Here is a 27360-nt window from a genome sequence, read left to right on the forward strand (position 1 = left end):
TGAACTTTTTGGCTTCAATCACCACATTCATAGGAATGAACGTGGCCCCGCCTCCAACGTTTTGAACCCTCGAGTTCGGCATTTTAGTCAACGCCATCTTCGATGTTTTTGAGCTAGATGTGACTATATTTGGAAGAGAGGATGGAGCTAACCCTAACGCTGTCTGCTAGCTTGGTTAGCTTTGTGCATTTACACCAATGGTTAACTTTGACAATGCTAATGCTAATTTTCGTGAGCAAAAAACAGGCTTAAACTCGCTAAAACAAAGTAAAGCGTAGAAACTGAGTAACAGACTCCTTCGAGGGTTTTAGTTCAACCAAACATTGAACAAGACTTTGAGACACTAAAATGATAAAATTAACTTTCATGAGCTGAGAACACACTGAAATATCTACAGCTACGTTTGCGACTCTGGGGCGGCAGTAGCTCAGTCCATAGGGACTTGGGTTGGGAACCGGAGGGTCGCCCGTTCAAGTCCCCGTCCGGACCAAAATATGGAGCGTGGACTGGTGGCTGGAGAGGTGCCAGTTCACCTCCTGGGCACTGCCGAGGTGCACCTGAGCAAGGCACCGAACCCCCCCAACCGCTCAGAGCGCCTGTCATGGGCAGCCCACTCTGACATCTCTCCACTTAGTGCATGTATAGGTCCAGTTTGTGCATGTGTGTGTTCGGACCTGTGTGTAATTGACAACAGAGTGAAAAATTGAATTTCCCCTCGGGGATTAATAAAGTATATAAAATTAAAAAATTCAATTAAATAAAAATTAAATTACGCCATGATTACATTAGAAGTCTGTGGACTGAGTGGTCCTGAATTGTGGAGTTGAACTATTTTTCACCATTTCTATATCCAGGATTTTTTTGGGTGGGCCTGAAATCATGGCTTGATGATAACTGCTCGGAAATAACGTACATTTCAGTCCTTCAGCCAGAATCAGCGACCTGGCCCTCCAGCAGCTACTGCTCACTGCTGTAGGTGTGTGATTAGTGCTAACGTTAGCTATTGGATGTGAGGCTATCATGACACTGTGGCGCTCTGGTTCTTTGGTTTGGACGGTGTGCTGTGCCACTAAAGAGTTTGTGCGCTGGATGCTAACGAGGGGCTGCACTGCATGGCGGCACACTTTTTGGCTTGGGAAGCGTGTGTGCTTTGTGCTACTGGGTTAGCTTCTGATGCGAGGCTACCACTTTGCAGCTGCTCATTCTTCGACTCGGTACCTTCAGTAGACACGCCCCCCCGTATCACAGAGCAGAGGTTATGCTAATTTTCTTTTTCATGATTTCAAAACCTAATTTTATACACTTGCTGATTTCTTTTAATCAATCAGATTTCACTGGGTGGTTAATACACATTTTTCTGTGGCGTGACAAACTTATGACGCACATTTATTTTTGCTTTACCCGGACTACCCAGGGAACCCACTGGTTGCTCTGGTTTGTGAACATTAAATTGTTGTTACTGTAATTGACCCTTCACTAAGTCCCGCCCCCGGTGGCAGACTGACCAATCGTAGTGTAGGATCAGGCCGGGTCCCACAACAACACAGCTGTGCTCCATTGATTCAGATTTCCTTCATTTTCAGGCTGGTTTTGTGGATTTGGAGCTAAATGTTGTGCCTGGGGCACGTCGTGTATTAATGATACTCATTCCCTGGAGAGGTTGGAAAAAGATATACGTTTCTTCCCTGTTCCAAAACCAAAATCAGACCCTGAAAAGTGTAGGGTTAGCTAGCTAGCTACTGAAGATGTAGCTGACTGAATGTATACGCATGCTGCTTTCAACCAGCTCTGTGTCATCGCAGTGTGCACAGATGCAGGGGGAGGTCCGGGTGCTGGCAGCAGCACGGGGGCGAAGCCAAACACTGCGTTGACACAGCTGGTTCAATATCGGTGAAGTTTCACTCCTTACGTGGTGAAGAGGGAGCTGAGCTGGAAGGCGAGGCTTTCGACTTCCTGGTCCATCTACATCCCAACCCTCACCTATGGTCATGAGCTCTGGGTAGTGACTGAAACAATGAGATCGTGGATACAAACGTCTGAAATGAGCTTCCTCTGTAGGGTGTCTGGGCTCAGCCTTAGAGATACGGGGAGGAGCTCGGAGTAGAGCTGCTGCTCCTTCATGTTGTCAAGGGGTCAGTTGAGGTGGTTCAACATCTGATCAGGATCCTCCTGGGCGCCTCCTGTCAGAGGTGTTCTGGGCACGTCCCACTGGTAGGAGGCCCCGGGGCAGACCCAGAACACACTGGAGGGATTACGTATCTCATCTGGTCTGGGAACACCTCAGGGTCCTTCAGTGTTGGTTCGCTTTTTGTAGTGCTGTATATACTGGTGTGTATTGGTGTGTACTGGTGTGTGTGTGTGTGTGTGTGTGTGTGTGTGTGTATACACACTGGTGTGTATTGGTGTGTACTGGTATGTGCACCAGTATATGTGAGTGGAGCAGTGTTTTTGCGCTGATGTCAGTGATCCTCAGCTTCCTGCCTCCGACTGAGGTTCACATGTGGAAAACACCCTCTTCATCTCCTGGCGGGGGTCATGTGACTCCTGCTGCCACGTGGCGTTCTGATTGGTCGCTCCCACTTATATAAAAAAAACGATGTCATGAAATCAAACATTTGGTGAAATGATTGAAGAAAGGATTTTTTTTCACCCCCATCATGCACTATGGCTCCTCATCATTGGCCAGCAGCGATGATGATGATGATGATGCTTGGATGCCTTTTTTCCCTTTTTTTTTGCTTTTGCATCGTTGCCATGGCGACGGGGCCGCTCCTCCACACCCACGCTACTTACCCCCTCTCTCTTTTTCTCCCTCGCTCGCTCAGGAGAGGGAGAGAGAGGGAGAGGTGTGTTTTCTAACCCACGCATTAGAGTGGGAGACAGCGTGCGCACTCACACGTGCACGCACGCACACACTCACACGCACATATGCACAGAGTGTGTGTCATGCTAGCAGTGTGTGGGCTGAACCGACCAGCCTTCCACTCATCCTGCCTCTCCCTCCCTCTCTCTTCCTCTCTCCTCTTCTTCTCTCTCTCTCTCTCTCTCTCTTTTCGTCTCCAGATACACCTCCTCCTCCTCCTCCTCTTCTTCTTCCTCTTCTTCCTCTTCTTCTTCTTCTTCTTCTTCTTCTTCTTCTTCTTCTTTTTTTCCCATCCTCCATCATCTCTCTCCTCCACCTCTCTCCATCAGTCCCTTCCTTTTCTTTTCAGTTTATCATCATGGAGAACGAGTCGCTGATCTTCTGGGTGAGTCTCTCTGCAGCTCCGTGTGTGTGTGTCATGTGTGTGTGTGTCAAAGTGAATGCATGTGTGTGTGGCTAATGTCGCTTTGGCGATATGTTTGTGTGTGTGTGTGTGTCAGTCACTTGCTGCCGGTCTGTAACTTTAAAAGTCGTGACTAAATTACCTTTGCACTTTACCTTTTTTCATACCTGTCGTCATCCTCTCATCTCCTCCTCTCCTTTCCTTATTCCCTCCCTTCCTGTCCTTCTGTCCTATCTGCATTCCTTCCCTCTTTTTCTTTCCTTGCTCTCCTTCTTTCCCTTTCCTTCCATCGTTTCTTCCATCCATCTCTTCATCTTGTCTTTTTTGCTGTCACCGTCTGTCCTGTCATCTCCTTCACTCATCCGTCGTTTGCTTCCTTACCTCTCCTCACCCTCCACTCATCTCCTCTTTATCTCCTTTCCTTGTTTCCTTTCCTCTTCCCCTCATTTGCCTTCTTTCCTTTTCTTGCTCTCCTTCTTCTTGCATCTTGTCTTTTTCTCCCTCTGTCCTGTCATCTCCTTTCCTCATCCCCGATTTCCACTTCATTTCCTTCCCTTGCCCCCCTCCATTCACCTTTTCTATCTCCTTTCCTCATTTCCTTTCCTCCTTTGCCTCCCCCATCCCTCATTTCTTCCATCCTTTCCTTCATCTCATCTTTTTTGGCTATCCTCCGTCTGTCCTGTCATCTCCTTCCCTGATCCATCATTTGCTTCTTTCCCTGTCCTCACCCTCCACTCATCCTGTCTTTCTCACCTTTCCTTGTTTCCTTTCCTCTTTTCCTGGTTTGCCTTCTTTCCTTTCCTTGCTCTCTCTTCATTCGTCCTTTCCTCTCCCTCCTCTTGCATCTTGTCTTTTTTCTGTCCTGTCATCTCCTTTCCTCATCTCTCATTTCCACTCCCCCTCTCCTCCACTCATCTCTTCTTTATCTCCTTTCCTCATTTCCTTTCCTCTTTTGCCTTCTTTTACTCCCCCATCCCTCATTTCTTCCATCTTTTCCATCATCTTGTCTTTTTTGCTGTCCACCATCTGTCCTGTCATCTCCTTCCTTGATCTGTCATTTGATTCGTCCCCTCTCCTCACCCTCCACTCATCTCGTCTTTATCTCCTTTCCTCATTTCCTTTCCTCTTGTCCTCGTTTGCCTTCTTTCCTTTCCTTGCTCCCTCTTCGTTTGTCCTTCCCTCCCCGTCCTTGTGTATTTCATCCATCCTGTCTTTCATCTCGTCTTCTTTTTCCTTCTGTCCTGTCATCTCCTTCCCTATCCCTCATTCACACTTCCTTTCCTTCCCTTGCCCCCCCATCTCCTCTATATCTCCTTTCCTCATTTCCTTTCCTTCTTTGCCTTCTCTTGTTCCTCCTCCACTCCTCTCTTCCATTCCTTCTTTGACCTCAGTCCTGTCATCTCCTTCCCTCATTTGTCATTGGCTTCCTTCCCTCTCCTCACCCTCCACTCATCCCCTTTATTTCCTTTCCTCTTTTCCTTGTTTGCCTCCTTTTCTTTCCTTGCTCTCTCTTAGTTCATCCTTTCCCCATCTTCCTCTTTTATCTCATCTTTTTTCTCCTTCCCTCATCCCTCATCTCCACCTCCTTCCCTTCCCTTGCCTCTCCTTTCCACCTCTCCTCATTTGCCCTCTTTTCTCTCCTCCCTCCCCTCTTCCTTTCCTTCCCTTCCCACCTTTCCTCTTTCCCTTCATCTCTTCCTCTTTCTACTTCTGTCCTGTCATCTCCTTCCCTCATTTTCTTCCATCCTTTCCTTTCCATGCCTTCCTCTCTTTATCTCCTTCCCTCGTCCCTCATTTGCTTCCTCGTCGTCTTTCCTTTTCTCTTCATCTCCTTCGCTCATCCCTCACTTCCTTCCTGTCCTTGCCTTCCTCATTTCTTTTCATGCTCTCAGCCCTCTATTTGCTTCCTCCACTTTCCTTTTCCTTTCCTTTCCTTTCCTTTCCTTTCCTTTCCTTTCCTTATTCCTCATTTGCTTCCATTCCTTTACTTTCCTAGTCTCCTCTTTCCTCTTCCCTCCTTTCCGCTGTCCTTCTTTCCTGTTCCTTCCTCTCCACTTCCTCTTTCTCCACTTGTGTCTTTCCACCTTTATCCTCTTCCTCTCTGCCTCTCCCTTTCCTTCCCTTTCTTTTACATTTTCCTCATTTTCCTTCTCTCCTCTTGTCATTTCCTTTCCTTTCTTCTGCTCCTTTGCTTTCTCTGATCCCTTTTCCCGTGTCCTCCCTCTCTTCTTTTATTCATTTTCTCCTTCATCTGCTTCCCCTCCTTTACTCCTCTCCTCCTTTTCTTATGTTTTTTAAATTTGTGTCCTCTTTCTCTCATTTCCTTTTCTATCCCTCCTCCTGTCTCTTTCCTTCTCTCTGAGGGTTGTCTTTATTTCCTATTTCCTCCAGCATCACTTTACCGTCCTCGGTGTGTGTCTGTGTATGTGTGTGTGTGTGCGTGCGTGTGTGTGTGTGTGTGTGTGTGTGTGTGTGTGTGTGTTATGTAAGCTAAGCTGAGCAGAGAGAGTGTGTAGGCCGTAGTCTCAGACCGTCTATCTAAAGAGATGATCTGCCCCCCCCCCCCAAAATCAAACACTTCAAACAGGAAGTGGATCATCTTCTTCTTCTTCTTCTTCTTCTTCTGCTGCAGCGCTGACACTCTTTAACATCACATGGTTGTCATGGCAACATGTTAAGCTCAGCGCCACTGTGACTGCATGCATGAGTGACTCGATGGTCAGAGGTGAAACGGCTTCACTGGCTACCAGAGAGGAAAATCAAACAAGCCTGTTTTATTTTTTTTAATTCTTTAAGCACAATTACAGGACTACATTTCCCATGATGCAGCATGTGTTCATAATCGTGAAGACCTGCCACTGACTGTTAATAAAAAATGACTGACATGAGCTCAGACAGCCTCAGCCATCTTTTTAATCTACTGCCTACGTTTATGCTATGTTCTACGTACCACCCCTTCCTTAGTAACTGTTGCTATGTCAGATAACATACAGTCAATAAATTGGCAGTGTTTACTCTGCACTGGGCACCAAAATAAACTTATAATAAATTTAATAGTTCTCATGAAAAATAAGGTGAGGTCAGCTCAGTACAGATCAGATAAAGCCACGGCTGTAATGTCTGTGTTTATAATAATAATGTGTTGCGAGTTAAATCTGCGGCTCCTCTCAGCTTCAGGTAGCTTGATAGTGAGTTTAAGCTCAATGTTTCTGTGTCCGGCTGTAACTTCACTGTCCTGGTTAACTCTCAGTGCTCTCATAGTGTCAGTTTCACTGAGCACGACCTGCTCAGCAGCAAACAACAGACAAACACAGTCAGGGCGTCTGTTCAACCAACGTTTGGGGAGCGCTTCATCCCAGTGCTCCATATAAAATATATATGTCCTTTATTTAACCAGGTAAAAGTCTTACTGAGATTTAAAAAGTAACCTGGCACAACATTCAGTTAAAATACAACACACACAAAAAGTTAAATAAATAAATATGTACAATTTTCTGAAACGATTACAGTGAAAATTTAAGTAGCAACACATTGACCAGGAGTGTTTTTTTTCTCGACTGTTTAAAATTGACTGAAATTCAGACAGTTTCAGGACCTTCTGTAAGTTATTCCACGAAGAAAGTGCAGCGTATTTTAAAGCTAATTTGCGCTCTGTGTGAAACTTACACATGTACTTACACATGTTGATGAAGCGCTGTGTGTATTTATTTTTTCTGTGACAATATTGTGACATTACCATCACTTAGGACGCTATCATAATGCTGTGAACTAAGGACGGGCGTTTTAAATAACTTCCATATTGGAGTATTCGCTTTAAATAATTATGGAGCGCTTGAGTCCTCGTATAAAAAAAACAAAAAACAAATTCAAGATTAGGAATGTGATTGGGCAAAGCAGTTCTTTAGATGTTACTGAATCACTAGAATCAGTTCATTAAAAAGATTCGTTCACCGAATCGTTTAGTGCTCAGTCTCTCTGTTGTTGCTGCTGCTGCATCTGCACTGGTGAGTCTCATCTCTGGACAGCCTAACGCTTTAAGTTTGTTTATCTGGAAACTAAGTCTGTTAAAACAATGGGGAGGTGTGTGATTTTGTTCATGTGGCTTGACTCCTGGCTACATTAGGGAGCAATCACACCGAGATGAAACGCTGGAAACACGACGGCAGTAAAACCATTGTTTTCCTATGATACGGCGCATCCAACTGGCATTCAAGCATCTTTTTAGATGGGCGTTTTTCTGGCGTCTTTTTAGACGCTTCTTTTTAGACGCACGTAGATGCTGAAAAGTTAAAATGTTTTCAACTTTTTGAGCGTCAGACGCCAGTAGCTAGTGCGCATTGAATAAGCGCTTCCAGCGTTTCAAGCGTCTTTGAAATGTCTGCGTCTCTAGCTTCTCATTTCTGTGTGATCACCCCCTTAGCTGTTAGCTTGGAGAAAACGGTCCCTATGAAAGTGTATCGCTGAGAAGAAATGATTTGATACACTCAGGGATCGGGTTACGTCGTTCACCGAGGGATTCGTTCACTGAGTGATTCGTCACATGGTAGGCAGTCCCTCCCCTGCACCCTGGCTGCCTCGCAACTCGCGAGTGATTTATCGTTTGCACGGACCGAATTGGCAGTTCCACTCCTGGCCTGCATGCTCACTGCTGAGCTCAACTGAACTGAGAGATGAACGAAACAGTTCCGGAAGTGATTCAGTTCAGTACGTTCACTCAACAGATTTATTCTTTTGAATGATTCGTTCGTGAACGACACAACACTAGATTAGGAATGTCAGTTGGCCAACAACAGAAAATAAGTGCAATTCGAAATTAATTTATTGAACAATTAGCCTGTTACATTATTATTCAAATGTAACACAAGTTAAATCACTATCTGTCACTACGGTTACTGTGAGACGCAGCACCGAAGCACCGTCTCCACGCTGCTCTCCTCCCGGTCTGTTCAGCATTAGCCTGGTTAGCATGAGCTAACACAGAAGCACCAGGTAACATCCCACATGGAGGAGTTTAATGGTCCCAACAAACAGCTCGACTCTGTCCCGTTACTACCTGCTAAGAAACGTTAGCTATGTGGAGCTAACAGTTAGCTCTGTCATTGTGTTTGTGTGTGCAGGGGATGTGGAGCTCACACTCTTGCAGAGTTCGTCTTGTGATAAACAGAGAGAGAGCGACAATGAAATAAGATTTTACCCATTTCCTTTAAAAATATAGTCATGTTCACGCGTGGGAGGTTGGGCTGCGATTATCCTTGGAACGAGTGCTTGAGTGCTCACGCCCGTCCTTAATGTAACAGAGGGCTGACTACACTGTTAATTACAAGCTTACAATGCACACAGTGATAAAAGGACACGACTCAGCAGCAACATTCAGTGTCCGCCGATCTGCTGACACAGACGAGCCTCTCTTTCTTTGTTTCTGACTGACTGCTTGGGATAGACATTGAAGGGGCGACAGTGATGACACACTTTTTGATTAGTGATTTTCAACCAGAAGCGCTCGAAGCAGCTGCACAAAAATGTCGGATATTTTCTCTAAGTGGCTCCATACAAATTCTGGAGCCACTGGCACTCAAAAACACACACAAAAAAAAGATGCTATGTGGACACTGAGCCTTTGAGCCCTGACACACCAAGCTGACGGTTGGTCGTTGGTCAGTGTCCATCAGTGAGTGTCTGTCGCCCTAGTTTTTGCAATATGTACCTCCGTGTTGGCACTAGTCAGCCATTGTCATTGTTATCAGCCATTTTAAGCCAATTCATCACGTCAGTAAAGAATCCATCTGATTGGCTGTTGAGCTCAGTGCACACGAAGAGAAACGGATGTAAGGAAAGCAAACAACTGAAGTCGCGAGGGAGTGTGAGCAAAACAAAGTTGTTATATCGGGCAAGATTTTTGTTTTTAGTCATCGAGCTGTTTTGCAGAAACATTTCATAATTGTTCGTGTTATTGTTCGCTAGCGCATGGTCAACATTGTTCGGGTTGTGTTGTTAACGTGCTAACTGGCTAACTAGCATCTTGAATCTGTCCTGTTGGTCTCCAGATCTCCCTTTTTGAATGATGAATACAGACTAACGCCACCTGCTGTTGTGGAGTTATTTCCTCTGACGCAGGTGCAGAATGTACGTGCTGGTTGAGTGTTGGTTTGAGTGTTTGCGGTGTGTTCAGGTGCAACATTTTAACCGAGACACAGGCAACGTGAGGCGACGCAACAGCCCGTCTTAACTGCCAGTAGTTCTTTGATGTCAGTTTGGTGAGTCTGGGCCTTTTGAGGCTAATTGGTGAACACAGCAGAGCATTTAGCAGCTAGTGAGTCAGATAGTTCCCTCAGGAGGTGGTGGAGACCAAACACAGAGCTAAAATTTTGTATGGAATTCATCAGTCTGAATTCATCCTAATGAATCATCATGTTGGTCTGTGACTGCTGTAAGAAACTGTTTGCGAGTAAGTTGTTGTATTGTTTCTGCCCCCAAGTGGCCAAAACAAAAATTGCAGATTTAAGTTAAAGCTAGTATCATTGAACGAGTGATTCTGAACAACTCAGATGTGAGTAGAGGTCATTTTTTACTGGATTTGGATTCAATAAAATGCAGTCGAACTCCAGCCCTGATCATCAGTACGTCGTTCGGTTCATCCAACACTTGACTGCTGATGGCTGTGGTGAAGATTTGGACCTGTAGGGGGCGCTGACGGGATTATAGGACTTTAGTTTTTGCTCCTATGTGAAGAGAAAGAAACAGAACAGATCTGCCTCAGTTTTTAGGTTCCCAGTGATGTGAGAAACTTGACAAGATAAAGTCTGTGTCTGTGTGTGTTTGCGCGTGCACGTGCGCATGTGTGCGCGCAATGATAATACAGTGTGTATTATCAGCTCCTGCCATTGGTTACCATGGTAATGGCCAAGAGAGCTACATTTTCAGGGCACACACATCCTGTTCACACCTCACAGTGAAAAGCTTCTGTCCACAACTGGGCGGCTTCAGATCGACGTCTCTTCACACCTGAGCGGCGCTTATCAGGATCAGATGGTTTAGATTCCGAGCGACGTGAGCAGTGAACACATGATGAATGCAAATGTAGTCAAACGACTCCTCGACTTCACTGCATGGTAGAAACTGCTGGAAGGGAGCTCAGCAAATCGTCGCTAATTAACAGTAAGAGTCCTGAATTAATGTGAGTTAAAGGGTCATTTTAACACCAAGATTAGACTGAACTCACAACCAGAATCAGCTTTGTGGACCAAGTATGTGAACACATACAGTTTATATGTCTTCAGTTTTAATTTGCTCTCATTATAATAAACATAAACTACAAACAAGGACAACAAGGCTGAACAAGAAGGAAAATAAAACATGTTATGTACGTACAAAGAGGTGTAAAACAGGTGTTTAAATATCCGTAACAAGCAACATACATCTATATACACGCTTAGTGCTTCTGTAAGTAATCTAAATAGTGCACAGGAAGAAAAAGAGAGCGGGTATCGTAATAGATTACTGTATATACATGCAGTGGGTGGTTGTGTGCAGTATACATGTCTATTTACAGTAAATCCAGTGTGCAGGATTTACAGATGATACATATATGTTAAAGGTCCAGTGTGTAGGATTTAGGGGGATATTTTGACGGAAATGGAACATAATATAATCAGTGTGTTTTCCTTTATGTATAATCACCTGAAAATAAGAATCGCTGTGTGCTCGTTACCTGACAATGAGACATTTATATCTACATAGGGAACACGTCATAGACTGTAAGAATAATAAACGTAGCTACTGTGACGTCACCCATTTGTTTGACATTTTGGCCGTCGCCATCTTGAGTTTTAGTAGCCAGAAGTGACCATATTTGGGCGAGAATGTGCCGATGTGGAGTGAGGGGTGGATCTGACCGAGAAGCCAAAGACACGACCTGCAGACATTCCGTCACTCAAAAAGGCCCACCCTTAATTATACGTAACTTTGAGCCACCAAATATCGTCAAATCTGGCTCCAGACAGCTGTAATGCCAAACTTGAAGTTTCAGAACGGGGGTCCACAAACCAATGGGTGATGTCACGGTAGCTACAGCCATTTTTTTTTTACGGTCTATGGTTTGTAGGCATGAAAGGCCCTAAAGCACAGTTCAGACCAAAAATTTGTGACGAGACAAAACTGTTCTAGAAGGTTTCAGCGGTGTGAACTGGCCGGTCTGAGCTCAACTCAAGCCGGCTGATGGTGTCACCTGACACTCAGCAGGTCAAATGGCCGGCGGCTGGTTTTAGATAGATAATGATAATGGCTGAATTTTCATTTTTGGGTGCACTATCCCTTTAAGTCAAGTCTCAAGCCATGAATACCAGGTTAAAGCCAATTCGAGTTTTTTCTTTTTTTTTTTTTTTAAATCAATGTCAAGCCAAGTCTCAAGTTCTCAAATTTGTGACTTGAATCTGACTCAAGTCGTGTGGCTTGGAGTCCCCCCACCTCTGTGTGTTAGCGTTTTTGATTACGTGATGAAGAACAGTGGTGGAAGACGTACTAGTTGTATTATCACACTGAAAAAAATATGCTGTCACAAGTAAAAGTCCTGCATTCAAAATCTTACCTGGGTAAAATTACACAACTTTGCAACATATTGCACTACAGTATGTGAGATAAGATAAGATAACGTAACATAACGTAAGGTAACGTAACGTAACGTAAGGTAATGTAACGTAACAAATGTAATGTAACATAATGTAACGTAACATAAGGTAATGTAACATAACATAATGTAACGTAACAAAACGTAACATAAGGTAATGTAACATAACATAACGTAAGGTAATGTAAGGTAAGGTAATGTAATGTAACATAACGTAACGTAAGGAAATGAAACGTAACGTAAGGCAATGTAACGTAAGGTAATGTAACATAACACAACGTAACGTAAGGTAATGTAATGTAACATAAGGTAAGGTAAGGTAACATAATGTGACGTAACGTAACTTAACTGAGACTTTACTGATCCCACCTGGTATATTCACGTGTTACAGCAGCTCAAGGGTAAAAAAAAGGGTTAAAATATTACATAAATACATATGAGATAAAATGTAAAATAAAATAATGGATAATAAAATCTATATACACCTTTCACTTATACAGATACTGTATGAGTGTATGAGTACATGAGTGCGATACTCCATGATTGATTGTTGCACAGCACAGCTGAGATATAGAAATATAACCTATAAATATTAAATATTATTGCACCGAGATAACGAGAATGCTAATTAATGGCAATCAGATGTTATTATCCTGACAACATGTTCAGATACACATCACATGTTGAGATCATGTGGAGATGGGCTCTTAGCTTTGGATGTTTCTACATTCTCACTGTTGATTCTCTTCAATATAACTGCTGCTGCTCCTCGGGCAAGAGCCACTTAGCGCTGATGCAAAAACCAGAAAATGACACAATTTTACAGTTTGACAAAATGCATCATTTCTTGTTTCCCACACAGTTTGACACCTGTGAGAAAACCCAACCAGGCACCTTCCTGTTCTCCTCAATGTGCTGCTCAGATTCGTATGTGCTGTTAGTTTTCTGTCAGCTGTGTCTGCCTGGTTTGACCTGGTTGTGCTGCTGCTTTCATGTTTCACGTGATCCTCTCAGAGAGATGCTTGAGATCCCGAAAGCCTGTTCTTGACCAGGTATCGTCTCCTCGAGGCAAAACAAAAAAAGGCTCCTGGCAGTGAGAACCACTCCACGTTAAATCTGATTATTTTTACAAGAGGTTTGGCTTGTAACAGGATCCCACAGCTGGAGGTGGGCACAGAGGCGTTTAATCTCAAGTGTTTCTTCAAAAGGCGGACTTTAAAATCTGTTCTGTAGAAAATAATACACATTGTTTCAGGGTGACCTCAGTTACTATCTCCTTTAAAAGAAATACTAGTGTCTGACAGCCACGAGCTGCTGATGACAGGTTTCCCAGCTCGGGTCCAAACTGTTCTTTACTCATTCTTCATTCTTTAGAGGTTGAGCTAAACTGTGGTTCATTTTTTATAATCCAAAAGTGTTTCTAGCTGTTATAAAATGATTGGACCAAAATAGGTAACAGAGAGAAGAGTGTTACCACAGCCTACACATAAAATATATATATAAAATATTAGTGGAGTTTTGTCACTGATGCTTTAACAGGTACGCAGCTTTTTAATGTTACAGCCAGTGGAGCACATTTAGTTGAGTACTGTCCTGAAGTACAAGTTTGAAGCACCTTATTTTAGATATAAAATAAATACTGAAATACTCACAGATGCACAAACAGGACCTATATATGCATTAAATGGAGGTCTGTCAGAGCGAGGGAGGTGTTGGGGGTTCTGTGCCTTCCTCAAGAGTTCCTTGGTGGTGCCCAGGAGGTGAACTGGCACCTCCCCAGCTACCAGTCCATGCTCCATATTTGGTCCTTACGGGACCTCGAATCTGTGGCCCTCTGGTTACAAACCCGAGTCCCTATGGTCTGAGCTCCTGCTGCCATATTCTGTGCTACTTTATATTTCTACTCTGCCACATCTCAGATGGAGGCATTGTTACTTACTTACTTAGGCCGTTGACGAGGGACCTCCAGAGTACCCGATCGCTAGCTTTCTTTTCTATCTGTGACCAGGTGTATCCCATCTTCTTGGTGTCTGCCTGCAGATCCCTTCGCCAGGTGGTTCTTGGCCGACCTTTCTTTCTCTTCCCCCGAGGATTCCACGTCAGAGCCTGTCTGGTGATGTTTGACATTGGTTTTTGAAGAGTGTGCCCTATCCATTTCCATCCTCTTCGTCCAATTTCATCTTTAGCTGGTATTTGCTGTGTCTTCGTCCAAAGATCTTCGTTTGTGATCTCGTTTAGCCAATGGATTTTCGAGATTCTTCTCAGGCACCTGTTTATGGAGCTTTGCACTTTGCTAGCTTCCTTTTGGTAATTTAAATATATGTTCATACTAATTATTATGTACTATGATATATTGGCCGAAATGGAACATGGTATAATAAGTATGTTTTCTTTAATCACCTGAAAATAAGAGTCTTTGTGTTTTTGTTACCTCAGAATGAGACGTTTATATCTACATAAGGAGCTGGTCCTCATTTACAGAGATTGGCATGGTGCACCACCATGTTTTTACAGTAGCCCAGAACGGACAAACCAAACACTAACTCTAGAAAAGGAATATACGGTTCCGTAGACATGTAAACAGGATGGACAGAGATTTTGGAAAACGATGACGTTGCAACCCAGTTCGCACATGCCCATTAGGCTCCCGGGAACCACGACAACAATAGCGGATATATGCTGGGTTGTTTAGGTTTGTTAGCACTTTTGGGACTACTTAAGGCTATACTTGTTGCATGAAACACGTGCGCGGGAACTTTTCGTGCATGTTTGGCTGCCACGCGTATTTTGCGGTTGTTTGGCGTGTAGACCACACACTGCGAGGTAGCGTGACGTGTACATGAGATGCAATATTGACATGAACAAAAGCGGCGCTCGTGCAAAGTATACCTAGAGACTGTGAACGTGAAGTCAGAGGAGGACTGGTGAAAAGGATATAATGGAATGAAAGATGTAGGAGCAAGGTAGACCCAGAAGATGTCGGTAATGCAACGTAACGGATGCCAACTGCCGTAAAACTCCAAAGAAGAAGAAGAAGTGAGGTCGGAGGTCATCACAATGTGATTGGTTAAGGGGCCGCACATGCCATCTCCGATGGCGGCGGAGACAACACCTTTTCCTCTGCCGAGATCTTAACAGCAATAAAATTATGATCTCCTCTTCACTGAGAGTGTCCATGTTTGTGTTTATCCGGAAATACACTGTCACCGCCTTCTTCGCTTTTCGCGACCTCTGTGTCTGAGTGCTGCGGTCTGCCCCTAGCGGAGACCACCAGTATCAGGCGTTTTGGCTGCATCGACAAACGTCCGTGCTGCAGCAAGTATACACACAGGTGCAGCACACCGTGTACGCCTACGTTTGGCCACGCAGCAAGTATACTTCTCGCTTTACGAGCTTACAAATTAACTTAGCACTGCTGCATCAACATCAGCGCTACATTGGCGCACAAAGACGTCTGCTGTGCCCAATATTACTTGGTCCACAGCATCCGCGGTATAAGGTCCGCCAGAAACGACGGTTTTAGATCAGACCTGTTTTTACCACTAGCGCCAAGAGGAAAACAAAGCACTGTGCATGTGCAGAACGTTCTTCTGTGGTGTTTGACATATGGCATATCGCCACCTACTGGCCTGGCATGCTAATTGCAGCAAAAAGCTGCCGTTTTTGCATTTTTGTGTAAACATGGATATCGTTTTCACAACTGATCGTGTAAACCCAGAATTTTTTTTATACGGGATAAATAAAAATCCGTTTTTATTTGTATCCGTGTAAACGAGGCCTAAATCAGCTGATCTGTTTGGAATTCTAACCAGGAGAAGTTTCAGCTGGTTATAATCCACAGTCCTCAGCGTTCAGTGCCACTAAATCCCCCTAAATCTGACTCAGTGGACCTTTAAGTAAAGATTTGAATGCACAACTTTTACGTGAAACAGAGCATTTCTACACTGTTGTATCACTACTTTTACTTATGTAAAAGATAGGGGTCATTGTTCCAACTCTAAGTAAAGATATAAAAGTATTAATGCTTAAATGCACTTGAAGTATCAAAGTAAAAGACCCCTTTCAGAGTGTTTGTGTTATATTTTAGTATTATGTAACACTTGGTGGAGGTGGAGCACATTTTAACTACTTTATTTACTTTTGGAGAGTTTAATCTGTGAAGCTGTGTCCTGTTTTATGAAGTTATCAAATATTTTTGTTTGTAAAATCTTGATCTGAACAGTAACTGAAGCTGCCAGATTTTTGTAGTGGAGTAAAAGTACAATAATTACGTTGAGACATACGTGGAGTAGAAGCATGAAGTACTATTGTGTGTGTGTGTGTGTGTGTGTGTGTGTGTGTGTGTGTGTGTGTGTGTTATCAGTGCCGTCCAGCTTCTGGGCTTTTTCCTGCCAAACATCCGTTTCTTGGCAACCCAGACAGGAAACAGGAAGTGTGAGTCACAGGAAGTACTTCTAATCTTTGTCAAGTTTTTTTAAAAATTGTTCTCTTGTTTCCAACATGTCCTCCTGCTGTCTGCGTTGCCATGGAAACACCCTGGTGTCCTCAGACACACAAACACACACCAGCTGGCTAGCATGCTGTTAGCAATTATCTGGCTACCAGCTGGCTACTGGCTGACTAAACAGGAAGCTAGCAGCCCTCTGCTAATAGGCTACCAAAGGTCAACTGCTGGTTCCTCGCAGGCTGCCAACCTTATGCTGCTATCTGACAACCAGTTAGCAAAAAGCTATCTGCTGCGCTAACATGACAGGAAGTCAACAAGGACAGTTAGCTGGAATCATGATAGCTGTTATTTTCGTGATGATGGGCTACAAAGGCTGTGGCTAAGTGGCTAATATGAAACTAACTGACTATTACTCAGGAGTCTATTAACAGGCTGCTGAGAGCTAACCGTTTTAAGTGCCTGCATCCACATAGCAGGATAGCATAGTTTTTGCTTCCATGACAACAATATCTTGACACTAACATTAGCCAGGTAGCTAACATCATGCTACATTAACAGAGGGTTGACAACACAGTTAATAACAAGTGTACAAAGTGAACGGTGATAGACGCACAACACTCAACAACAGCATCCAATGTCTGTCGACAATTGTGACCTAGCTAAAGAAGTGGAAGTGATGTCACTGGTGTCACTGGAAAAAAAAGATGCTAGGTGCAGCGCTTTTTCTTTAAGCAGCCGCATGCGGCCACATACGCTCACTCCTTATTGAGAGCAACTGAAAAACAAAACTTGCGCTAAGAAAAAAATGCTTTGTGGATACACTAGAGCACGTCTCGGGCCACATTTTCCTGACTGAACCCGACCCAAGTCCAAGACAGTTATAACCAAGCCCGGCCCGACCCCGACGGACTTTCTGATTTCTAAGTCCGTACGAATCCTGTGTGTTTCCATTAAATGTACAGACTTTGGTGAAAACTACGAACTCACGCGAGTTTTACGCAGAACCGGAAACAAAACAAGTCTCACATTCTTCGTTTTCTGGCGGTTGGGAAACAAAACAAGTCTCACATTCTTCGTTTTCTGGCGGTTGGAAACCAGCTTGTAAATGCATTACCGCCTTCCCGACCCGGAGTGTGGATATCACCATGGAGAGAGGTGCGCTACGTCAGACTTAATTCGAACATAACTGTTTCCATCCCCCGTTTTGCGAATCAACATTTTTTCGAATCAACCAAAACCCGGCTAAAGCGAGCGTATTTTAGTTTGTGCGAATCAAGGGATTTTAATTCGAATTTTGGCGTTTCCATCATAATTTTCCGATGCGATACTTCTAGATGCGCATCTAAACAGGCTGATGGAAACATGGCTATAGTTATTGTTATGGACAGTGTGTAAATGACCACCAAAAGGCTGCCATTACGCACAGTCAGCCATGCCACACGCACCTGCCTGAAATGTAACTATTGGCCTGTGTTGTGTTCAGGCGTTGTCACATAAATAACAAATTCCAACACTTGAATAGGCCACAGCACAACACAGCAGCATGTCAAGTGGGCCGAACCCGAGCAAAACTTCTGATTTGTTGTCCAAACCCAGCCCAACCTGTAGCTCATATTAGTCCGGAACCTACTAACAGGCTGCTAATAGCTAATGGCTGTCCACAATGACAACTACAAATGCTACTGGTTGCCTTCCACTGTTAGCATTCTACTAGCATGCTAGGCTAACACCTGAGCAGTGACAGGCTATTAGCTCTGCGACACGAGAGCTACTAGCTGGCTCCCAGTAAACTCATCAGTGACTAAAGATTCCTCACAGCTGCTGGCAGAAACTTGTAAAAGTGTTCATGTGAACTTGGATTTATTTGGTGCCTGAAAAACCAAAGCCAAAAGATATTAAACAGAGATAGTCTGGAAAATCTGTGGTTTGATTCAGGGAAAATTGCAATAGATAATAATAATAATTTAGGGGGTGACATCTGGGGCCATTATGTCACTGTATCACCTCAGCGTCCACCACAAATGACATTTTTGCATCCAGTATTTGACATACCGATGACGTAGCTTTGGTCGCCAACCACTGGTTCGGAGAGCGTTTGGAGTTACTCTAGTGTGGACAGAGATCTTTTGTAAAACAAAGGCCGAGTAGACAGATGTTTTTTTTCATATGTAGGGGAAAATATAAATTTAAAATATATCCATATACTTCCAGGGCCTAAAACTCCAAAGTCAGTTGGTTCATTAGTGTCACCACCTGTCAGGATTAGATCCCTCTAAAGCCAAACACAAAATCCTCGTTATCATCAGTTTAATATTTTTGTGTCTCTGATTTTGGACACGACAGTGATTCAGTCCACAACTGCTACCTGAAGCTCACAGTAAATCCTAATCTTCTGCACTGAGCCCCACCATCAGTTTTATATTTTTTGGACTCCTCTGAGAATAGAAAGAGAGAGATAGATCAATATTTAGAACTTTACATAATACTACCAGTTAGAAACGTGGTGTGTGTCTCTTCTGTTGGCCTTGTTGCCATGCTAACAGCTTCATATTGTGTAACTGACTGAACCTGAAATGGCCTCCACAAAATGCAACTGTGTCTGACCCAATTCTGCTTTAAACTGCAAGACAGCTCTCTCCGTCGTCTCTGTACTCCCTCCACTCCTCTTCTGACATGTTTTTTTTCTTTTTCTCCCCCTCCTCCCTCTCCTTCACATCCTGGCCTCCCCTTCTCCTTTACCTCCCACCCGCCTCCTCCTCCCCATCTTCCTCTCGCTCTTCCTCCCTCTTTTCCTCCCATTCTACAGGATGGGCAGGGCAGCTCCCAGAATACAATCTGAAACTCTGAGACCTCTCACTCTGCTGCAGGATTACTACACATTACCTACAGTTAGACTTCAGTAACAACCTCACCGTTTACTGTAAAACTACTGTGGACTCTGTTCATCCTACGAGAGGAAACTACAACATCTGAGGAAACTACTTCATCTGCTGCAGAAACAACTCACTCTGACACTACTGTCACTACACACAGGATTACAACAGTCCACCAGAGGTCCAACCAATCAGAACCCAACCAGAGATACAAGAACCTGGCACCTCAGGCTGGACCAGAACCAGAAGCCAAACCAGTACCGGACCAGTAAGCCAGTCAGACTCTGTAGAGTGGATCAGACCAGGCCAGGACAGACCAGAAGAGACCAGTAGAAATCAGTAAAGGCCATTGGAAAAGTTTGATGGGACTGCTGACGATAGGTGAGTGACTCTTATCTTTATTACTGGAAGTGTTGGGGTTACTGGGACTAAACTGGGATGGATCTAGAACCAGTCAGTCAAATTAAAGTAGGACGCCACAGGATGGTGGTTCCTGTAAAATCAGTTAATGCAGAACCCGAAGATGGGCAGCATTTTTTTAATTGTTCCATTTCCTGTTTTGTTTCCTTCTGGTTTCTATGAAAGTCAAAGTCTTGGCCCTGATTGGTTCACACAGCCTCCAATATATCATCAAGGTTGGAAACACTTCACATTTTTAATGCAGTCAGTTAATATTAAAATGATATTTGAAAATTCTGTGAATTTCTCGTAATTTTCAGTACATTTTCTGACATCATACGCGGGAAGTTGAGCTTTTTGTAAAATAAATAAACAAATAATTTCATGAGGTGAAAAAAAAGAAGGATTATAATAAATAAATAAATAAACAATATTTTTTGTGACAAAATAGATATATTTCCACAATTTCAATATAAAAACCCTTCTGTGCAATATTGAACTTATGTGTTGGGAAACACACATAAAATCTGACATGGAGGAAGACCATGGAGAGGATGATGAAGGCCTGAAAGCAAAATTATGTTTGTTTCCATTTACATATGACATAGAAAATAGCCTGAGCAATAGATTCAGTCATTTACATTTTATTCCTGTTAATTCCCATAATGTCTAATTAATTTCTGTTAATTTTGATTTTATTTTATTTTATTCTATTATCAGAATATTTTCTGAAATGTGTCATTGTTTCATATAAATACACATAAATCCAAAAATACAACATTGAACAACACTACATATCATATCAGACATTATGAAAAGTGGATGCAGTGCGAATAATTATTAATGTTACGTTCAGTGTTGGACTCAGGTACACTGAGACTACTTTGAACCTAAACTCTGATTCAACAGGAATAAAACAGACCTGTTCAACTGAGCCTGTTGGACTTTAAATCTTCTTCCCATGAAAAGCTCCCCCCTTGAATCCTCCCAGTATTTTGCAACCCTTTAGTCATACGGCCTGATAACATGAGCAGATGTCAGATAAAAAAAAAAGAGCATCACTGGAGCAAAGTTACTGACTGACCTCAACTCGGTCACGACCAGCTCAACTAGCGTCGCTGATGTCGCAGCAGTAAATTAGCTCAGTGTTTTTTAAGAGCTCGGATGTTTAACTTATCTGTACAGGTTATTTACATTATTTACACTCTTAACAACCTGCTGATTTTCACTTTGTTGGTTTCAGTGTTCTCCTATTTCTTAACAAAGAAATTAAGATATCGATTGATGGAGAAAATAATCAGCAGATTAATCCATAATGAAAATAATCAGTAGTTAATAGTTCAAACTGAACTCCACCTCAAACAACTCCAACACTTAAAACCTGCTTTTACATAAATGCATGAGTCAGAATCATCTAATGAGATCAGATATAATAATATAAGAGTCAGTTTGGTACTTTTAAGACTTAACTACATTTTACTGATCATACTTACACAGTTTTACTGAAGGAACATTTTCAATGCAGGACTTTTACTTTTACCACTGAGTGTTTTTACGCTGTGGCATTAGTTCTTTTACGCAAGAAAAGGATCTAATACTCCCTCCACCACTGTCTGCGTTTGATCATTTGAAAGTAAAAAAATATCTCTATTGTAAGGTTCAGTGTGTGGGGTTAGGGGCATCTGTTGGCAGAAATTGAATATGATATAAGAAGTATGTTTTCGTTAGTGTATAATTAGCTGAAAATAAGACTAGTCGTGTTTTTGTTACCTCAGAATGGGACGTTTAAATCTACATACTAGGGCTGTAGTCTCCTGGTCGACGAGTCGATTATTTGGTCGCTATGCTCTCGTCCGACCAAATTCTCATTGGTCGAATAATCGCAGTGTTACTTTCATAAGGAGAAAAGTGCTACATCAACAGCTTTCCAGGATTAATCCATTATTTCCTGCGACGGGGGGACAGGCTAAGTAACCTGTGAAAATGGAGGTGTTTTCAAAACACGAGCAGAGGAAATCTCCGCTCGTCGCTAGGTTAATGTACAGTATACAATGTAAAATGCCATAGGCTTGTGCTAATAACGTTAGCATGTTGTATTTGTTTGGAAAANTTTTGAATCAACTATATAAACAAAGTTTGATTTGAACTAAACTTTACAGCACTTAACACAGTCCTCCACTGCCGACTATGGAGGTGTAACTGCAGAGTGACACAGACACACCACCGCACAAGTAAAAATAATGTGCAGATTTTTTTTCCTGACGACTAATCGATTAGTTAAAGATTATGTGCGACTTTAGTCGACCAAGATTTTCTTTGGTTGACTACAGCCCTACTACATACACAGCAGGTCCTCTTCCATGGAGGCCAACATTTTATTCAACAGTGGCCCTGAATGGACAAATCAAACAAGGCTCTAGATAGGGCTGTTCACTTCTTTGCATCAGCCACTGTAGATCTCCTTCACGCTTGGCACATATGAGAAGTTTCAGTTCTGCTACCTCACTAATAGATGTCACTAAATCCAACACACTGGACCTTTTAAAGTGGACCAAATATTGTTGAAAACGATAACTAAACCCGCTGATTTCTACTTTGTTGTTTTGGAATCTGGTTTAGCAACATAACACCTCTTCACCCAGTTATATAATCCAATATTTTATTATTTAACACTGTCTGTGTCAGGGGTGCTTTAAGTTTTGATGACAAGTGCCAGTTTATGGAGCCAGCACGTGACTGAAGGATAAATGCACATATCTCACTCTCACATTAAACTGCTGAATTTACCACCAAGATGGCTGACTTCAGAGCAGCACTGTGACAGAACGTAATTCCTGTGACACTCGTGAGGTGCCAGTGGTTGCCTAACCTGACAGACGCTTGTTAGAGGGGTGCAGTTTGACGCAGTTGCCAAACATAGACTGTATAGAGTAACAGACGTAGCCACAGTGATGTCACTCATTGGTTCGTGGACGCAAGCCTTGAGTTTGGCATATTGACTGTCGCCATCTTGTTTTTTTGGCAACACATTCTCACTGTGACCTCGTCACATGTCCACGTTTGGTCATGGACTTTCCACGTCCACATATGACGTCCAAGGTACCCTGGGTGTGTTGGTTGTTGACGTTCTGGGACGCCGTGTCAACTTCAGCCTGTTACATGCATTGTCTGTTTTCAAAATACACTTCTGTTTTCACAGGAAATGTACAGTTTCTATACAGTCTCTTTCAAAATAAAAGCACTGCGTCGGTACAACACAGCAAATTGGCATTTTTTTCCCTTCAGCAACAAACACACGTGGTTAAGTATAGCCAACACATGTACGTGGTTGGGTTAGGGAAAAAATAAAATGGTTTGGCTTTACAATCTTACAGAAAGTGAACACCGGCCTCCCGCGTAAAAGTTGGTGGTTGCTGGACCCATCCACCACCCCTCCTGCCCGCCCCACTCGGACATCTGCCACCTTAACTTTAGTTGTTGTACCGCTGGTTTCCCCCTAACGTCGCTGCATATCATGCCGGCATGAAAGGACAGCTTCTTTCGTCTGTGTCTGAAGCTGGAAGTCACCAACTAAGTGCCGTTTTTTCGATGACTTCGGAGTGAGACCCGGTTGTTTTTGGAGTCAGAAGTGACCATGTTTGGATGAGAGGATGGAGATAATCCTAACGTTAGCTTCTAACTTAGTTTTAACATGACGGGGATTGACTCGCTCTTGGAGTCAGCCTCAAGTGGACATTAGAGGAACTGCAGTTTTTGGCACTTTATTTTTCAGCCCTGGAGGTTGCAGCTTGTTGCCGAGTAGTGTCTTAAATGTGAGCTGTTGACAGTATTGAGACGGACTGTGGATGATTAAAATATAATGCACAGATTTCATGTCACGTTCGGGGGCCACACAGAATGTTTCTGAGGGCCGCCATTGGCCCGCGGGCCGCACTTTGAGTAACTACGGTCTACATCGTGGAAAACTGTTTGTAACGTATGTCATGACTGTGACAGTGTGAGCTTGGGATGGAGTATTAACACATTCTGAACGTCCACTCATACGACGTCTGTTACATCATATTGTTATAAAACACGAACACATTCTGATCAGTCACCATGACGGTTCTGACAATAACATGACCAGCTGATCCCAGAGCTGTGTGGGAGAATGATCTGATACCAGACGATGTTTGTCAGTGTTTACTCGACGTCTACCGACTGTTGTAGAGGAAAAGTCAGTCCTTCACTTCGCTGTATGTTACATTATGATACTGGTCATATTCTCACTTCCTGTGTAGACAGGAAGTTAAAGACAAAATATTGGAGCTGGAGGACTTCTTAAGATTAACATGATTCTGGTGAAGCACTTTGCAACACCTGTTTTAAAAAGTGCCATATAAATTATTTGTGTTATGATATATGCTCAATAGTACACAAGATATCGGACACCTATGAATTTTGATTTTGCATCATCACTGACAGGTGTAGAGAAAAATGACTGGAATAAACTGTGATGCACTGCACTGTTGGATTGTTACATTCAAAATTTAGACCCAAAATGGTGGACAGTGAATGTGGTAAATTACAGCAATATATAAAAAAAATACCTCCACCTTCACCAGCTGCAACATTAAAGTGATGAACACATTAATGCATCAATAATTTAATATTATAATATATATTGTTCTGATATGAGCCATATTGCGTAATTTGTCATTTTACTTTTTGTATTTTAAGTATATTTTGATGCTAAAACTTTTGTACTTTTATGTGCAGAACAGAGGATTTCTACACTGTGGTACTTTTACTTTAGTAAAAGGTCTGAGTACTTCTTCCACTGCTGCACATTTGTAGTTAAAGCTGAGGAAGGCATTTTTATTTTCGCATAGGTATTTGTTGGACCCATCCACTTCCCCTCCCGACCGTTGTTTTCCAGTGTCATTTCAAACTGACGCCTTTTCTTGTCGGTGTCTGACCCAGAAATTACTGACCATGCGGTGGTATTTGATGACTTAGGAATGAGAACAGGTTGGAATCACTTCAGTGGATAATATGTAAAGATTAGAACAGGAACTGTGACTTCCTGTTGGTGCATCCTGACGGAGCTGCAGCCTCTTTAAAAAAATACCACTAAATCATAATCTCGACTTTATGGTGTGATATCTCAACACGGTATTTAAGAAGAAAATAAACTGCTTAAATTTAAAGCTGGGGTAGGCAGTTTTATTTTTGGCAAATATCCCATAATAACCATTGAGCATGTTGTAATTCAAGTCTTCTGAGAGAAAACTAGACTCCTGCTCCTCCTCCTGCTCTGTTTTCAGACTTTAGAAAATCCAACCTGTGACGGGAGACTTTGGCCAATCACAGGTCATTTCAGAGAGAGGGCGTTCCTATTGGCTGTTCTGAAAATGCAGATGTGCGAGCACGTCCCTTCAGATGCTGAAAGTCTGAGTTCAGCAACTTCGGTTGAGGAGAATCCAAAAGAGAGTCTGACAAACAAAATGGAGATGGAGAGAAAATGTTGCTAACTGTTTAGCCTTCTGCTAACTGGAGCTAAAGGCTCATGGCTGCAGCTTCATGTTCACGTTTATGTAGCTAACGTTAGCGAGAGCCTTCAGTCACACTGTGAACTCCCCCTCACTCCCCGCCGCTACACACCACCCCACCAGGGGCTCATTTATACAACGTGTGGGATCCATACTAAAAATGGAGAAACGGACAAAAGCCAACAATAGCGTGCACAAAAAATATTAGACAATTTCCACATTCACGCTTCCTTTTCACCGTCTGTATCACCAATTTCCCATCTCCACAATATTCGTAAGCATGGGTCAAAGTTTCTCCCGTTAAGTCTGTTTTTATAAATCACAACTTTTGCGTGGGAAGTGGTGTACGCCTCTGTCAGGCCTTGTTTGGTGCGTACGCAATGCTTACAAATAAGACCCCAGGACGAGAGCAGGCAGCAGCTCTGGAGACAGACGCCCAGTCAGCTGCAGCAGCAACTTGAATCCAGCCAGCGAAACCCCAGCTCCAGAGGACCGGACAGCCCGACTCCCCGCTGGATCGGCAAACTTTCTGTTGCTGCTGTTACACAGTCAGACTAGATGCTGCTGGACACCAGCCCGCTGTGACACCCGATGCTGGGGGGTTTGCACTGGCTAAGTTTGAGCTGCTACAACGGCCGACTGAAGGTCTGTCTCCTGAGCTGCTGCTCCCTCTACTCATGGCGAAGCAGCCCACAGCAGCAGAGAGTGAGGCGGAGAGAGCGTGAGTTGGCTAGCAGCTAATTCTTGACTCATTTGTGGTCAGAGCGGGGCAGAGAGGGGCTGAGTGAATGACCTGTGTGCAGCTCATTGGAATGAATCAATGTATGGGAAACACTGGGTCACTGTATGAAGTGCGTACACATGCCTGTGGTCGTCTGGTGGGAGGGGCTGAGGACAGAGAGAAGAGAGCTGCAGGAGGAGGGCGTGTTTTCATATTCTGCCTTTTTTTTTATGCCTTTTGCAGATTTCTGCCTACACCAGCTTTAACAAGCTAAACAGCTAAACACGAGGTCCCTTAAGCTTCCAGATAATGACACTATGAGCTCATCCCTGCTTGTGTTCACGGCCTAATTTAAGACCTGGTTCTGCCGGTTCCTCCACCTCTTCATCTTCACATTCGCTGAGTTCCAGGGATATTTAAGGTCTCAGAAGTGTTTTTATATCTCAGCCTTTAACAAGTGCAAATGACTCCTCGCTGGCTGAAAAACACAAACACAGAAACCTTGATTCATTTTATCTGGTTTGAAGAAGAAGTGAATAAGCTTTTCTGCCTTCGCTGGAACGCGAGGACGAACCTGACGCTGGTGATCCCCTGAATGCTCACGTGCACATGTTGAATACTTCAGGTCTTTGTTGCCTCCAATGATTCATGCTTACATTTACTTAAAGCTCCAGTGTGGAGGATTTTGGGGGTTTGATTGGCAGAGATGGAATATGATATTTACAACTATATTTTCTTTTGTGTATAATCACCTGAAAATAATAATTATGTTTTCGATACCTGATAATGAGCCGCTCATATCTACATATGGAGTGGCTCCTCTTCTGCGGAGTCAGCCATGTTGTGTCTACATCAGCCCAGAACGGACAAACCTATGACACCTAGACGAGATGCCTGCCAAGCTGCAGACCATTGTTCAATGGTCATAACATAAAATTATTCAACACAGTTATACAGCACGTCTGCCGACAATACCCACCACATGAATTATAGCCAGTTGGAAATAAAGATTCCACTATCAGACTCCTTCCTGCTCCGTGAGGACATTTCTCTCACTTCTTGTGTCCGTGAAACTGATTTTTTTCATCCCGATCACGTCGCGTGCACAAAGACTGTGATCATTGTCAGCTGGTAACACAGACGCTGCTCTCACTATAGAGGAACACTCAGTGTGTCTGGATTATGCAAGAGGACGAATGGCAGGACGTCTTCTGCATCTTTTCATCATTTAAACCAGAATTACACCAAGAATGATGATAAAAAGATATTATACTTTGTAAATTAAAATCTCCAGTATCTAATTTTTATGTAATTTGATGGCTGATGGAATTTTTGACACATAAAAAACATCCAAACTCATTTTTTACCTTTTAGCTTCATCTGTGGCTTTCTTTTTCTTTTTGATGAATGGTCCATTAATTTTTTCATTTTTTATATCAAGTTTTAGCTTCATGAAATCAGGAACTGTAGTTGTTGCAAAGCCAATTTTAGACGTGAGTA

General features: G+C 43.1%; 1 protein-coding gene across 1 annotated transcript in view; it reads left to right on the forward strand.

Annotated features, from left to right (window-relative positions):
- The first annotated feature begins 3138 nt into the window (after positions 1–3138).
- Positions 3139–27360, forward strand: part of shank3b (SH3 and multiple ankyrin repeat domains 3b) — an 82896-nt gene continuing 58674 nt past the window's right edge. The window contains exons 1-2 of the mRNA XM_050037848.1: positions 3139–3248; positions 19143–19590. The gene's annotated coding sequence lies outside the window, so the exon portion shown is untranslated. The remainder of the gene's footprint in view (positions 3249–19142; positions 19591–27360) is intronic.

The sequence above is a fragment of the Epinephelus moara genome, chromosome 24 (genome assembly GCF_006386435.1).
Source record: "Epinephelus moara isolate mb chromosome 24, YSFRI_EMoa_1.0, whole genome shotgun sequence".
In the NCBI taxonomy this organism is placed as follows: Eukaryota; Metazoa; Chordata; class Actinopteri; order Perciformes; family Serranidae; genus Epinephelus; species Epinephelus moara.